Below are 13,831 nucleotides of genomic sequence, written 5' to 3'. Positions count from 1 at the left end.
GTTTGAATTTCTTGACTCGCTCAATAAACCTGGCAGCTCTGAAGTGAATAGGAATTTTAGGAGGATGGTTAAAAATATCAAGCGTGCATGGAAAGAAGGTAGCTCAAGTTCTGATGAGCCGCTAAATCCTCCTACACTTGATGGATATGTGTTGAAACATGTTGTTGTCCCAATTCAGCCAAATGGGTATGTTTCTTACAACCCCTCTCCACCATACTGCTCAACTGTTTTTTATATTTCATTATGTGAAATTGATGTTTTTGTTCTTTTATTGTAGGCATGATTGTGGATTCTATATGTTTCAATTCTTGCAGACTTGGGATGGTGTTCGAGTTACTTAGTTTCGGGTGGAGCACATTGGTTACATCAGAAAGGCCATGCTCTATAGTTGGCTCACATCGACAAAGTATTGCCTTGAGTTATCGTCACTTTTAGTTTTTGCAGATAAAGGTTGTTTTAGTGAACTTCTTTATTTCTCTTACTTTTTTGTCTACTGCTTGCTTCCGCTTCTTAAGGTCTTTTTTACTACTGTGTTTAGTGAAATGCGTGATCTACAGTGGATGGCTATATATTTGTTGTGTAAGTGAGCTGCATTTGTGGTAGACAAGTGAGCTTCATTGTTCTAGATAAATGAGCTGCATTGTTCTATATAAGTGGGTTGCATTATTCTAGACAAGTGGGATGCATTGTTCTAGACAAGTGGGATGCATCGTTCTAGACAAGTGGGTTGCATTCTCTTCTTTAGTGAACTGCATTTTGTATATTATTGATATGCATTTAATGTTTTTGGTTTTGTATTTGGGCTGAGTGTTCCCATGTTGTTTCTCCTCGTTATCAGATTTTGATGGGGGTATTTATGGAGGTTGTACATCATTGTTTGAGTCGCAGGGTTCTGAGGTAGTTATGGAGGATTGTGTCATTGAAATCTGTCTAGAGAATTCAGGTACTTCTGCTAGAGATGTTTTGAACACAGATGCGGTATCTAGACCTGAACCTGATGGTGGAAAGGTTGCTCACCCCGGCTCTCCACCTGAGGTAGTTGATGTTGATGATGATTATTTTGTTACACCGGTGCCACGCGTCACTAGGACTAGGAGTGCAACAATCAATCGTCTTCCTGCAGATGAGGCTGAAGTATTTTCGAACAAGAGTGCAGGTTAGAGGGCTTTTAAGTTGAGAGACTCTTTAGAGAAATTGAAGCCTCCGAGGTTCAAATATATTGATGAGGCGAGGATAATAAAGGATCTCGTTTTCAGCCAAGATTTTGTAACCAAATACAATGAGTAAGTTTTATGTATGTGCCCTTCATCCTTTTTGTGTGTTTTCTTTTTAACTTTATTTATTGATCCCATCTGTGTATGTTTACTGCAGTAATGCATTATTGATGGTGAATAATTATTTTGGTGATGTCGAAACAGTCAAAGTTGACTATATCTATAATACATTTGGCAAAGGAGCTTGCATGGACTCGTATCTCATGGATTTTGTCATTAAGTAGTAGAAGCAAGACCCTGAAATGAGTTTAGTTTATCGTTCTGTGAACGTGTGCTATTTTCACCTTTATTTATCACGGTAAATGTGCCTGCTGTCATGTATTTTTTGCTTTGGTTCATTTTTTTCTCTTGTACTGAATTTTTTATGTCCATGCGTGCATGCATGTTTTATTCTTTTTTTCATGTCCTATTTTGTTATTTTTCTATGCAGTATGTTCTTCAAATGGAAACATATGTGAAGAAAGATGATGAAGGATACCATGTGTTGCCAGTTGTGGATAACCCATTTGTTTTAGAAGATGCAATGAAGTAGTTCAAGGTTTTTGTTGGCGACGAAAACCTGTTGGACGCAAAACTGGTATGGCCATTGTTCTCCATCATTTATTTTCTTGTTTGTTGCATTTCTTTTTATAGTTATTTGAAACGATGTTCCTAATGCTACGTGTCGAATGAACTTTCATTTTCATTTGTTTTTTGATGCGACAAGTTATGATGCCACGCTCCAAGGATAGCCATTATGCCTTATACACGATGTACTAACATCGCCAAACCATTGATATCCATGACACCAGGAAGTACACTGGCCATCCTGATTTAACGACAAAGTGGCGCAGGACTGACTACCACTCAGATTGCACTGAAGTGGTATGTCATTTTTCTATCCCAGTGCAAAGCTTTTTTGTGTTTCTCCTACTACATATATTTTTTAAACTTCACATGCATTGTTAGTACACATAGCACCACACTTGTTAATATAGTGCACTGCAACATATGCGACACAGAACTGCATTTTGTCCCACACACCCAATCTGTGTAAAAGAGTGATAAAATGAAATGACCTCACATGCATTCAAAAGAGGGATTGTCTAGACGTTGAGAAGAACTTGCATTTTTTGCTCTGTCTGATAGTTATTGATCTGTGATTTGTGTTTATTACTTTTGTGCTGCCTTTTTGCCAAATGAGGAGGATGACTCGGCTGTTGAAGGCCATTTATGGTGAAAAGTTGTATAAATCTAAGAATCACCCTGATTGGGTTAAATTGGCAGAGAAGCCCTCTTACCCAGCCGTGCCAGCGCAGGGACCAAACGAGTGTGGAATGTATGTTCTAAGGTTGACGCAGGTGTATGACGGCCTCTGTCTAGTCGAAAGAATTGTCAAATCCGATGTAATACCATATCTGCTTCTTCTTTTTTTGTTACTATTTTTATTTGATTTTTTCACTTTTTGTTCTTACGACAACCTTTTTTTAATCACTGATATGCATTTTTTTAATTTTTTTTAGCCTGCTATTGAAGACTGGGAGGAGGAGTACATTTTTCAGTTGTTGTTCAATCCTTTGAACATGTTGTATTATGAAGACATGCTGCCTGAGCTACGAGATCTGATTGCAAGCCTCATGCTTACCTCCTAGTCGCAGTCGTAGTAACATTCATTTGGCATATTTTCTGGTTAAAGGCTTGTGTATGGACAAGAGCTAGGGTTTACGGTATGTACTGTGTGCTATCTAAGCTAGATAATGTATGGAAAGACTACTTTTTCTGTCCTTGTGTATCATCTGCTTTTTGTAGTAGCATATATGGACGAAACTGTGTGTGTTTTATTTTATATAAATAATATCGTATATATATTTTTTGTTTTTACGTGTGGTCTTCGTTTTTTTGCTCCCACGCCATTTTTTATAGGTGTTTGTTTTTTTCACCTGTTTTTTCCATCTGTACAAAAAACGTTTTTTGCAGAATGGCACTGCATTCATGTGTATAACTGGACTGCATCATGGCTAAGTTCTTTTTTCAGTACAACTTTCCTCTTTTTTTAATTGGGCTCCATGGGGTCGTCACACCCCGTGCCCCTGTCTATCTTTGGGGTGTGGCTCTAGGGTTGCATGCATGCTTTGGTTGGAAAATAGAATAGTCGCACTGCGCCTATCAACCAAGCGCACTACGTGCGTTATCGTGAGACCGAGCGGAGGGGAGGGTGGGTTATGACCCCCTCCCCACCCCCACCCCCTGGCAAGGCCGAGCCTGGAACGAGCTGGAGCAAGCGGCTACGCGGCGTGCCATGGTGCCGTATGCGGAGGCGAGTCCATCACACCCCGTCGCCCTATGTCTATCTTAGGGGTGTGGCTCTGGGGTTGCATGTGTGCTTTGGTTAGAAAACAGAATAACCGCACTACGCCTATCAACCAAGCGCATAGCATGCATTAGCGTGAGACCGAGCGGGGGTGGGGAGGGGGGACGTGACCCCCCTCCCCACTCCCCTGCGAGGCCGAGCCTGGAACGAGCCGGAGCAGCCGGAGACGTGGCGTGCCATGGCGCTGCAAGCAGAGGCGAGTCCGTCACACCCTGTCGCCCCCCGTCTATCTTAGGGATGTGGCTCTGGGGTTGCGTGTGTGCTTTGGTTAGAAAACATGGCCGGGCGGGGGGTGGGGAGGGGGAGTCGCCGCGGCGCCGCATGCGGAGGCGATTCCGTCACACCCTGTCTATCTTAGGGGTGTGGCTCTGGGATTGCGTGTGTGCTTTGGTTGGAAAATAGAATACCCGCACTGCGCCTGTCAACCTAGTGCACTACATGCGTTGGCGCGAGGCCGAGCGGGAGGGGGGAGGGGAGCCGTGACCTCCCTCCCCTCCCTACTGCGAGGCCGAGCCTGGAACGAGCCGCAGCAGGCGGCGACACGGCGTGTCGCGGCGCCACATGCGGAGGTGAGTCTGTCACACCCCGTCGCCCCTGTCTATCTTAGGGGTGTGGCTCTAGGGTTGCGTGCATGCTTTGGTTGGAAAACAGAATTACGTGCGTTAGCGCGAGGCCGAGAGGGTAGGGGGGTTGGGGAGGGTGGTCGTTACCCCTAAGGGAGTCCTGGATTAGGGGGTCTCCAGACAGCTGGACTATATCCTTTGGCCGGACTGTTGGACTATGAAGATACAAGATTGAAGACTTCGTCTCGTGTCCGGATGGGACTCTAGTTGGCGTGGAAGGCAAGCTAGGCAATACGGATATGTATATCTCCTCCTTTGTAACCGACCTTGTGTAACACCAGCCCTCTCCGGTGTCTATATAAACCGGAGGGTTTTAGTCCGTAGGACAACATACAATCATACCATAGGCTAGCTTCTAGGGTTTAGCCTCTCCGATCTCGTGGTAGATCAACTCTTGTAATACTCATATCATCAAGAATAAATCAAGCAGGACGTAGGGTTTTACCTCCATCAAGAGGGCCAGAACCTGGGTAAAACATCGTGTCCCCTGCCTCCTGTTACCATCCGCCTTAGACGCACAGTTCGGGACCCCCTACCCGAGATCCGCCGGTTTTGACACCGACATTGGTGCTTTCATTGAGAGTTCCTCTGTGACGTCGTCGTAAGGAAGGATGCCTCATCTCGTTGTTAAAAACAACATTACCGCCAGGGGAGCTCTGGCCGTCGGCCATACTCTCCGGCTAGGCAGTTTTGTCATGACTGCCTGTTTGGCCGCTGCACCGACGATGACTTCTCGGGTCATCAAAAACAGCCTCCACGTCGGCTCGTAATTCGCCGAGGAGATGGATCCAATGGAGCTCTCTTCCCTAAATGAACTCTTGGATCGCATCACCACCTTGGGAGTCGCTACAGACTATGATCGGATTGGGCTTAAACCCGATCAAAGGGAGATTAACTCTCCATCGGTCACCCATCACGTTGCGGTGGTGGAGGAACAATGAGGCAACTCTTCCTCTATTTTGAGGACTAACTATGTCCGGATTCCTGAGCTCTTCGAGCCGGATACCCGCTTACGGGAGGACATCACCCAAGCCTTGAACCTAGAATCAGGCAGCGGGCCAGACTTATCGGGCAACACTCCGGAACCCGAACTTCCAAGATTGGAAACTCCTCGGCCCCTGGGTCTCAGATCGGGTAGGGGTTCGGACTCAAATCCACCCACCCACCCAGACATAAACGATCTTTCCCACATCAGGCAAGAGCCCCATGAAACAGTACATCATTATTGGGCCAGATTCCTCCTTGTGATGAACAAGGTTAAGGACTGTCGCGAGGAAGATGCAGTCTCACTTTTCTGCAATAATTGCATGGACAAGGGAATCCTTAACGCCTTAAGTCGCCATGACATATCATGCTTCATTGACTTGGCGTCCATAGTATGAAAATACTGTGTGATGGAAAGCGCCAGGAAAACCGAAACGAAATTTAGTATAATCCGGCTCCGAATATTCACCCCATCCGAAGTAAAAGAGTGCACTATCATAAGACACCCGAGCTAGTTGCAAAGAAACAAAAACCCTCTACAGGGCATGGAACCGTACTGGAGGGATGGCTTAACGGACCCTGCAAAATTCATAGTATAGCGGATACAATACCAACGCACAGCCTTAGAGCATGTTGGATACTCCGGCAGGTGGCCAAAAGTGGTGAGGATCTTCTTATCCCAAACGCCACAGAGCACCATCCCGTGGATAACAATACGGTGTTAACCGTCTTTGAGAACTTCGCGTCAAATAATAGGCGCAAGCGAACACTCCGCAGCATTGCCGAAATATGCCACATAGCAGCAATAAATCCATGGAGTGACACGGCTATTACCTTCAATGCCAGTGACGAACCTAAATTCCGAACAGCCCTAGCACCAGCCGCACTGGTCCTCAGTCCAATTGTGGACGGCTTTCGACTCAACAAAGTACTCATGGACGGCGGCAGCGGATTAAACCTCGTCTATGAGGAAACTCTTCAAAAAATGGAAATAGACTGGAACCACGTTGAGCAAAGTAGCACAACCTTCAGGGGAATCATACCCAGTCAGGAGGCATGATGCGCTGGGAAAATCACACTAGATGTGGTATTCGGTATGCCAGAGAACTATAGGTCCGAAGAAATTACATTTCAAGTGGCCCCGTTCAGCAGTGGATACCACGCCCTTTTAGGACGTGAGGCGTTCATGATCTTCCAAGCCGTACCCCATTATCGGTACATGAAGCTCAAAATGCCCGGGCCCAACGGAATCATCACCCTCGCTAGTGATCCGGACACATCACTCCGCGCCTGAAACAAAACAGCCGCACTGGCCCTCAAGGCATTATCTGAAGCCCTCTCGGCCAAGGAATTAACCACGCTACGCTCCACAGTGGACAGGGACGATGTGATACTCGATAAGAGATCCAAGTCCACCTATTTTAAACCAGCAGATGAAATAGTCAAATTCCAAGTCCACCCAACGGACCCTACAAAAACACCCTCCATCGGGTCACGGTTAAACCCCGCCGTGGATGCCGCACTACGAGAGTTCCTGCGTGAGAATTGGGACATATTCGCCTGGCATCCCTCAGACATGCCAGGAATCCCACACAGGCTGGCCGAGCATAGCCTCAATATCCTAAAGGGATTCAAGCCGGTCAAGAAAGCTCTTCGGCGTTTCTCCGAACCTAAGAGACAGGCCATGGGAGAGGAACTAGCCAAGTTACTGGAGGCCAGATTCATTAGAGAAATAAAACACCCGGACTGGCTAGCAAACCTGGTGATGGTACCAAAGAAGGATAAATCCTGGCGCCTTTGTGTCGATTTCAAGGACCTCAATAAAGCTTGCCCAAAGGATCCCTTCCCCCTCCCCCGCATAGATCAAATTATCGATGCTATCGCGGGACATGAGTCATTGTGTTTCCTCGACGCATACTCCGGTTACCACCAAATCAAGATGGCAGAGTCCGACCAAGCCGCAACAGCATTCATCACACCATACAGTCCCTTCTGTTTCAACACAATGCCTTTTGGGATCAAAAACGCCAGCGCAACATATCAGCGCATGATTCAGACATGTCTGGAGAAACAAATCGGCAAAACAGTAGAGGCATACGTAGACGATGTGGTCGTCAAAACGAAACACGTCGACTCTTTGATAGACGACTTGAGGCTCACATTAGACAACCTCCGAACATATGACATCAAGCTCAATCCGGAAAAATGCGTTTTCGGCGTACCATCCGGAAAGCTCCTGGGTTTCATTGTCTCCAGTAGAGGTATTGAATCTAATCCGGCCAAAATCCGGCCAAATTTGTCACAGTTGGCTACCCCAACAGACCTCAAACAAATCCAGAAGTTAACTGGATGTGTGGCGGCTCTAAGCCGCTTTATCTCCCTCTTAGGAGAAAAGGCTTTACCCCTTTATTGCCTCCTTCGACGCACCGAACACTTCGAGTGGACGGACGCGGCCACAGTCGGATTGGAAGAAATAAAGGCCATTTTGGCAACCAACCCAATCCTGGCCGCGCCAAACATCGGTGAACCAATGCTGTTGTACATTGCGGCAACTCATCAAGTTGTAAGCGCAGTGCTCATCGTCGAACGGGAAGCGGACGGACATAAATTCCCCCTTCAAAAGCTGGTATACTATGTATCCACTGTCCTCACTCCATGCAAATCACGGTACCCACATTATCAAAAGATAGCCTATGCGGTATTCATGGCATCCCGGAAGCTGCGACACTACTTTCAAGAGTGTTCGATTATAGTAGCCTCAGAAGTGCCACTTAATGATATTATAAACAACCGCGACGCTACGGGCCGGATTGCCAAATGGGCCATTGAGCTCCTCCCGTTCGACATAACATACAAACCTCGACGAGCCATTAAGTTGCAAGTATTGGTAGACTTCGTCGCCGAATGGACGGAGGCCGAACTCCCTAAAGAGTACGGTGCATACTCCAATTGGATCATGCACTTCGACGGTTCTAAAATGCTGGCGGGTCTAGGGGCTGGCGTCGTCCTGACGTCCCCAACCAGAGATACTGTTCAGTATGTACTGCAACTATTATATACAGACTCCAACAACGCAGCCGAATACAGAGCTCTGTTGCATGGTCTTTGGATGGCAGTCTCCATGGGCATTCAACACCTGGAGGTGCGTGGGGATTCAAACCTCGCAATATCCCAAATAAATGAAGACTTTGACGCCAAGGATCCGAAAATGGTGGCCTACCAAAACACCGTCCTAAAAATGTCAGCTCGGTTCGAGGGACTCGAATTTCACCATGTGGCTCAGGAAAACAATCAGGCGGCGGATATCCTCCCCCGCATCGGCGCAAAGTGCTATGCGGTCCCCCCCAACATATTTTTGGAGAGGCTGTTCAAGCCATCCGTAGTATGGGAAGGGGACACCGATAACAATAGTCCGGACCCGGCCAAAATACCCGATACCGAACACTCTGACACAATCGGAGGCTCCGCCACCGAAATAACACCTTCAGCCCACGTAATGATGGCCATCATAGCCCCGTGGACAGAACCATTCCTGGCCTACCTAACTAGGCAGGAACTTCCGGAGGACCAAAATGAGGCACGCTGCATAGTGCGGCGATCTAAGGCCTACAGGGTCCATGAGGGAGAATTGTATAAAAAGCACTACCGGAGTCCTTCAAAGGTGCATCTCCGAAGAGGAAGGGCAGAACCTTTTGGAAGAAATTCACGCTGGACTCGGCGGTCACCATGCCGCAGCCCGGGCTCTTGTAAGCAAGGCCTTCCGTACAGGATTCTATTGGCCAACGGCCCGGGCAGACGCACAGGACTTGGTCCAACATTGCGTCCGTTGCCAGCTCTTTGCAAATCAAAGCCACATGCCACCCACCGCCCTCCAAACAATCCCCATTACGTGGCCCTTCGCGGTCTGGGGGCTTGACATGGTTGGACCCCTCTAAGGGGGAACCCACAAGAAAAAATACTTACTGGTCATGGTGGATAAATTCACCAAATGGATAGAGGCCAAACCTGTTAAAACAGCCGAATCCGGACCGGTGATAGACTTCATATCCGGGGTCGTACACCGTTATGGCGTCCCCCACGGCATCATCACTGACAACGGAACGAACTTCACTGCCGATGAGGTAAAACTCTGGTGCAGCAAAATGGGCATCAAGCTCGATTATGCTTCAGTCTATCACCCACAAACCAATGGCCAAGTTGAGCGAGCAAACGGTCTTATAATGAGTGGCATTAAACCTACATTAGTGCGTTCCTTAACGGAGTCTAACACACACTGGGTAGAGGAGCTCGACTCCATACTCTGGGGGCTGCGGACCACGCCGAATCGTAGTACCGGATATACACCCTTCTTTATGGTGTACGGCGCAGAGGCAGCCTTGCCTTGTGACATAATTCATGACTCACCTCGGGTGCGCATGTACGAAGAAAGAGAAGCCGAGCTCGATCGGCAGGACAGTCTGGACACCCTGGAGGAGGAGCGCGACGTAGCAAAAGCCCGTTCCGCATTTTATTAGCAACAGGCACCAAAACAGAGAAGTACGGGCCAAAACTTATAACGTTGGCGAACTAGTTCTACGCCTGCCGGATAAGAAAAAGAACAAGCTCGAGCCCAAAAGGGAAGGTCCCTTCATTATTGACCAAGTTCTGACCGGTGGAGCGTACCAACTGCGGGATGCATCAACTAATCGACTCGAGCCGAACCCATGGAACGTGGCCGGGCTCCGAAGATTCTACGCCTAGCGCCGGACTCTATGTTCGTCCCCTTCCTATGTCCATTTTTTGCATACACATTATCTGTCTTGTTTTTCTTTCTTTCTTTCTTTTATTCTTTCTCTAGGCCTTCAAGGGCCAATTTGTGCCTCGCTTCCACACTATAGATGCGCTAGCCATGCTCATCATACTTGGGGGCTTCTTTCACAGAAGCTTAATTATTTATCTGGGCCTCATGCCCCGCACATGTGTTATACTTCCGCATGTACCTTTTTTCGCCATTATATGCATCGATATGACTTAAGTTTTGGCCAAGCTGGGTTGCCTGGCTCTTGTATTTATGCCCTACGTTCCCGTTAATTCGGCTAGGGCATAAGGGGAGCACCTCTACGATTGTTACTGCCGGGTCTGCCGGATGTGTACCTCAGACTGGGTGAAGCCGAAAGCTAGCGTTCTTAAGGGAATATTTGGTCGGTGAACAAAAGATGATTTTTTATTTTCCATATCTACCCCCAAATGTTTTTTCCTGCGTTTCTTATCGCAGTCTGTACATGCACTTTAGGGCATGCATACCCAGGGAAAGGAACCCTTAACAGAACTATTCTCCCTGGAAGATGTTTCTTACTACCCATGTAATATAACATAACTAGTTGGGCACTTGTCCGTTCAAGCACTAATGACCCCTACGCTTGGTATCCACGCATACCCCAGTTCTTATATAACTGAGCGGGTATTCGGATACACTCCGGACTATCGGGTCTCGAGGTTGAAGAGAAAAGGTCCCCTAAGACAAATGATCTACAATCCGGCTAGAAGGCATTATACATGTCACTTTAATTACATAGTCATGCAGACTGACTAAATTCCTCTTCTATACCATCCAACAGGTGGTCTAGCCTACAATCCTGTTGGGAATACTTTGCGGCTAATTCTACTTGCCCATAAACTAAGCTAACAGGGATCTCTTTTTCGTCGGGCCCCACACGTCCGACCTCGGCCATGTGATTTGGGTCAGCCTTGGTATACTGTGTCTTCACCATGGCGCAGGCTTCTCTGGCACCTTGTCGGCAGGCTGATATCTTCCATAATCGGAAGCGCCGCCGTGCTCCCTTGAGCTTCTCCGTAAGCTCTGCAACGCCCTCTGGCAGGGAGACGGATGGTCACAAGGCCTGGGCAACACCTTGCATCACCTGTCGAACTTGTTCGTGCAGATGTGCGAGCTTGGATAGAAGATCACCCGCAGACCCAGGCATTTCCTCCGCGGGACGACCCGTCAGCATACCTACAGACATAACGTTGTTAGTGGGCTTCTTCGCTGAACTCCTTCAAAAGGATTCGTTCAAGCACTTACTGAAAATGCCGCGCCGAAGCCGCTTATTCTATTTCTCGGAGTCTGCAAGCTGGGCTCGAATGTCTTTTAGTTCCACGCTCAGCTTGATATTAGCGTCTTGGAGATTGTTTTTCTCCCGCCTAACCTCAGTCAGCACGCGTTTGCCAGCCTCTAGCTATCGCACGACATGCTGGTCCTCTGGATTTTCTCCGGATTCATCTGCAACATCTGTTGTTAGATCTACAGCCACGCCGCACACCATATGGTAACCATCATTCTTTAAAGTAAATGTTACCAGCGGGTCACTTTTTAGGTTCCTGCAATGCGGCAACAGAGGCCCGCAGTTGGGTCTTGCATTCCTCTAGCTCTTGTGACAGCCTAGTATTCTTATCTGTAAGAACTTGCACAATAAAGATGATCCTTAAATCAGTTCTGCTAACGGTTTCAAGTCTCAGGGGCTACTGATACATATATATCGTCAGATTTATTTACCCGTACATCCTTTACATACCGATCCGTGGCTCTGGCTAGACCATCTTGATCAGCACGGAGGTACGCCTCTCCAGAATTGAAGGCATCAAATGCCTCTGGTGAGAAACAAGCGTCACGGAGTACGGTCCGGCGGCGCCTATGATTCATGGCGCTTTCCACTTCTGAGTTTGTAGCTGATAATCTATATGCATCCTCTGTAGGGGGATTATCCGGCGCCCGCCCCATATTGGCTTCTGCCTCTATGTCCGGTCCTGGCGCCCGACTGGTGGAAGTGTGATAAGTAACATCGCTGGACATATTCCGGCGAGAGTTTTTTCTGTTAAAGAAACACGGGCGTCATTACATTTCGAGAAAGACGACAACCATGGAGCGGGGTTTTGTTATACCTTTGCGTCGGTGTCTCTGTCCTGGCCGCCTTCCTTTTTGGCCTACCTGGCCTCGGTGCCTCTTGTTGGCGAGTTGCTGCGGGTTCGGCAGGGCGTCCCGAATGCCTTCCCTATAAAAATGCCATATGCATATGGTGGGTGAAGTGTCTAAAAGGGGATCCTAGTTTTTGGAGTTGGGATTTTTGGTTTTTCTTACGTGCGATGCAGGGAGCAGTCCGGGATAGTCGGCCGTAATGGCCACCATGGCATCATCGCAGCTTAACTGATAGAACTACCGGTCTATCAGCTCCACGAATATAACCGGATCTTCTTCAAGTCCGGAGTCGAGGGCCCGGTCAGGGTCCTCTGGTTGTGGAGAAGGGCTACTGACCTCCTTTATGGCTTTTCGCAGTTCCTGCTACAAAGTGGCAAGGTGAATACTTACGACAAAGAATGCGGGAAAAATGGGAGTAAGGAGATATAACTTACCCAACTTGGAGGATTGTACATGGAGAATCCAACCCGTGGCTTGATGCGGGTGAGCTCCTCTTCCTCTCCCTTGAACAATTTGGACAGAATTTTTGCTAAAGCAGCAGCATTGTCTGGACCCTTACGCCCGCAGTGGGTGGCATCATCCGCCCTGTTAAAACACCACAAGGGATGCCCACGATATTGAAGTGGTTGCACTCCCCGCATTATGCAAATCGACATAACTTCGATTACTGTCAATCCTGATTGAGCCAGTGCTTTAATCCGGTTCATCAGATAGAGGACTTCTCCATTGTCTTCCACCTGGGGGCTCCGTGGGCGCCAACTTTGGTGTTTCTTCAGAGGAGCATTGTTGAACTCAGGAAGACCCCACCGAACAGGGTCCGGAAGGGGAACGTCCTCCATATAAAACCATTCTGAGGGCCCGTCTTGGGATTACTTCTTCGGGGTACCGGACAGGTATCCGGTACCGGCGATGCGCCATATTTCGGCTCCGCCCATTTGATAAAGTGACCCCCTCTGTGTGCGAGGGACGAGGCAAAATGGCCTTTTCCACAGCTCAAAGTGAGCCTCGCAGCCCAGGAACAACTCGTAGAGAGCAACATAGCCGGCGATATGTAGAATGGCGGTAGGGGTGAAATTGTGTAATTGGAGGCCGTAGAACTCCAGGAGCCCGCAGAGGAACGGATGAATTGGAAATCCGAGTCCCTGTAATAAATAAGGAGTACGGCAGACCCGTTCCCCCATAGAGGGACAGGGAAAGCACTCCGCTTGCTCCCTGCCATTGTAGATGGCAAGCCCGGCTCGAACGGGCACCATATACGCCGGAGGGAGAAATCCCTTAGTCTCCAGTTCGACTAATCGACTGTGCGAGACTGAACACCTCTCCCAATCACCGGGCTTAGGGCTACGGGGGCGGGAGGAGGAGCTGCGGAGGTCGACCATGCTGGAATGGATCTTTCCGAAACACGCTTTGATGGATTCTCGCTGGGGGAGGATGGTATGGATCGGATCTAATAATCCACATCCCTTTAATAGACAATTTATTTATCTAGGTACGGGGGCGAATGTAAAAACGCCCTGGCGCCTCGTATTCATTCAACGCGTGGGAGATAGCCCTTATTGGGCATAGAAGCCAAGAGGTTCGAACATTTATGGGACCGAACACTGCTTTATGAACACTCGAAAATTGGAGAAGAACCCACCTTGCAATG

Source organism: Triticum urartu, chromosome 6 (assembly GCF_003073215.2).
Source record: "Triticum urartu cultivar G1812 chromosome 6, Tu2.1, whole genome shotgun sequence".
NCBI lineage: Eukaryota > Viridiplantae > Streptophyta > Magnoliopsida > Poales > Poaceae > Triticum > Triticum urartu.
The sequence above is the reverse complement of the archived record's forward strand: the minus strand, read 5'-3'. Positions refer to the sequence as shown.